Raw genomic sequence first — 3813 nt, forward strand, 5'->3', positions numbered from 1 at the left:
AAAGATATAATGGTGTATGCTCGAGGAATCAACCACGAGTAAGACAACATTACGAATATCGTTGGTTCTGATTTGATTTGACGATAGCCCACACTCAAATCAAAGGATTGATAAGACAATAGATCCAGCAACTGATCACAAGGACCAATCGATGAAGATATCATCTTTCTTCAACACACACTACACAAGAATATCCCTTTGGAACGAACTAAGTCAGACAAGCTTTTATCTTCCAACTCTCCAAGTTGTTGTCTAGCTTAACCAACTAGCTCAGGGATATCTAACACCGATTCTTGGAGAGAAGGTGGTTCACAAGAAACCAACTTGATCACGAACTCAACATAGCGGTCAGGTGACAACCCGGTAATACTTCTGAGAAGATATTCAGAAAATCACGAGCCACCGGTATGTTACTAGGCTCGAGAACAATCTTGCTTTTCAGGGCAAGATGATATGATCAAATGAACGAGGACTTAACAAATCCTATCTCATCAATCGAGGAGTGCACCAGGAAAATGGACTAGGTAGCACAATCAACCTTAGGGTGATGATTCAATAGTCAACTCGCTAAGGATGACGTTATTGTCCATTTAACTACCAAGCAACGGAGTTGCTAGGAGTATTGATTTCACACATCATGATTCACTTGTCGGCATTCCGGTTGCATCAACACGAAGACCGAAGAATGAATAATGACGGCAAGAAGTATCACTGTACCAGGAGTTCATAGGATGGGGTGCAATTCCTATAACAATCCCGATTTAGGATAAGGTAATACTCCAAGGTAGAACAGAACCAAAAGCTGGATTAGCAATTAGATCTGCGGAGCACAACTTCTTTGACCCAATCCTGGATATGGAAGAGGTACTGGAGTTTGTTTCTCCAAGTCATTCAGGACAGAATGGCTTGACGGACCACAAGAGTAATAGGCATCGATAAACGAACGCACGCATACTCTTGACTATCAATTGATAGACGAGGGTCAGAATGCAACTAAAGAGAGACAACTCAAGGAACATATGATTTTCTGAGTTGTGGATGCATGGTTTAGCATGTCGAACGAATTCCACATGTTTCTTCCGGATAACCCATGCAGAAAAGTAGAACTGGCAGAGTCATGATTTATGAATGGAGGACTCCTCAAGGATAATCCTGTTGTGATATTTCAGTTCAACGAGGAACTTCTGCCATAAGTAGTTCATGGTATTTGGAAGAAGAAGATACCACAGACTTCAAGGACTATCGCAAAGGTTACTAATATACTAAAGGAACTAGCAATTACTATCAACATGAGGTAGGTAGAGTGAATCTCGGGTTCAAAACCCAAGGAATAGAATACCTACGAACTAAATGGCATCACGGGTTCTTTCGATAATGACGGCCAGAGTCATCACACTGGAACATAATTCATGGCTAGGCTACTAGATGATCCCCTGAGACACCTAGGGTCATAATAGTATCTCCAACATATATGTCAAGGTAACGGAGTACCTCAACTCACTGATTAGTGTGGTTAATCTGGCCCATGGGAACATTGAAACGAGAAGAAAGGATTTGCAATTGCATCAGATTACTTAGAAACCTGGGATGACTCGGACAGCATAACGGATGTAAATGCTCAGAAAAGATTTGAGACATTCACAAAAATGGTGGCATAACCACTCAAAGGCACAATATCAAGGTTTCGAGATCAACAATTAACATACGGAAGTAGTAGGAACTGAACTGAGACTTAAATCCAACAATCTTATAAGTCCACTGATTAGTAACACGTGATCCTAATAGAAAGAAGAGATAGCCTAGTTCTTAATCCCCGTAGAAGAGAAGATGATGACTCAGATCAGAAGGCCATGAGGTATAAGGAGTAAAAAGAGCCTTACGTTCCATCCCACAATCAATTCCCTTATATAACTAAAGAATTTCTAGACTCAACTTCGACCAGTTTGGCTTGGTAATCCTACAGGCAGTCAAGCTCTGATACCAACGCTGTCAGGACCCCGACTCGATGCCACATAGATCTAGCATGTAACACTTCATATCACTTTGCGGCCTCACGCACAGTATTCCCACGGGTGTCGCCTTACCTTTACCCGGGACCGTTTGCGCCTTTTGGCACACGTATATGACAGTGTCGCTAGCATCCATATGATAAGGAGCCCGGGCTGACATGGCTAGTCGTAAACCCAAAGTGGCACAAACTTACAGGGACAGGCATCCATGACCCAGCATCGAACGTGTCGGTCATCAGCGAGTGAATCCAGGCTGTAGCACTGGGCTAGCAGGACTCCGGTGAACCGGGCTGTAGCGGGCTAACAGGACTCTGGTATTCATCGCGTGACATTTCCCCGAAGGGACAGACACAGGAACGAAGAAGGACACATGCCGGCCAGCCTAAGTGTTCCGGAGCAGTAGCAAGCTACCATGGCTCGGTGGAAACACTAGGAGACATTTCCCGATAAGAGAGGCTACTAAAGATAAACAACTAGATAGTCAGATCCCACACATACCAAGCATTTCAATAACATACACACAATATGCTCGATATGTGCAAACACAACATGGCATCACAACATGACTCTACGACTCAAGTAATTTATTCATTAGGCTCCGAGGAGCGAGATATTACAAACAGGGGTCTCATGACCCAACATTCAGAGCATACAAATCAAAGCACAAGCGGAAGCTATCATGTCTGGGTACAGACATCTATAAATGAAAAAGGCTGAGAAGCCTGACTATCTATCAGATCCTGCCGAGGGCACAAGATCGTAGCTGAGGTAACAAGCTAAACGTCGAAGTCCACGTGGAACTACTAGTGAGACTGAAGTCTCTCTGCAAAAACATAAAATAGGCAAACGTGAGTACAAATGTACCCAGCAAGACTTACATCAGAACTAACTACATATGCATTATTTTCAACAAGGGGATGGTGGGGTTTAACTGCAGCAAGCCAGCTTTGACTCGGTGGCTATCCTAAACTACGACTGCAAGCGACTCTTTTGAGGTGGCGCACACGAGTCCACATATTCACCATATCAATACACCACTATGGATTCGCTCCCGTCCCCCTACGAGAACGCCATCCATAGCACTCACGCTTATCTTGCGCATTTTAAAGTATCCACTTTCACTTGTCTATGAACTGATATAAGCAACCCAGAAGTCCTTATCCGCGGACACGGCTATTCGAATAGATGATGTTAACCCTGCAGGGGTGTACTTCTTCATACATGTTTCCACCACTTAGCGTCTGCACACGACATGTGCTCGGCAGACTTCAAGCGAAAGCCGACGTGGGTGTAGACCACGACCTACCTAAACACTCAAGTCTCTAGTCCAGGTTTATCGCCTATTCGGGTTCCATCCATGAGGAGATCCGGCCGGAGTTTCGCTCACAGCCCCAAACAATGTGAACAGGGTTCCGTGACACCAAACGGGCGCCCGGTTTACCCGGCCACGTGCCTACCGCATCACAGCCCACCCCTACGGTCAGCGCTGTCCACGGCCTCCAGCATACTACAAACACCAGAAACTACTTGCAACTCCTGGACAGAGGACGAGGGTGAATGAGAAGTCGAGCGGGGTCATATTTCAGGGCCCAATGTATGGTAGTAACTGAATCATGGATCACAAACACAGAACTCAGTTCCTGAGGACGGCTACAATGAGACAACCCACCATGTACTCCTACATGGCCTCTCACCGCTACCTTTACCAAATCGTGTTCACACACTTAGCTCACACACAGTAGGACATGTTCACACGCCTCTGATTCATCCCCGATGAATCAGACCTGACTCAACTCTAAGCAGT

The sequence above is a fragment of the Triticum aestivum genome, chromosome 6A (genome assembly GCF_018294505.1).
Source record: "Triticum aestivum cultivar Chinese Spring chromosome 6A, IWGSC CS RefSeq v2.1, whole genome shotgun sequence".
In the NCBI taxonomy this organism is placed as follows: Eukaryota; Viridiplantae; Streptophyta; class Magnoliopsida; order Poales; family Poaceae; genus Triticum; species Triticum aestivum.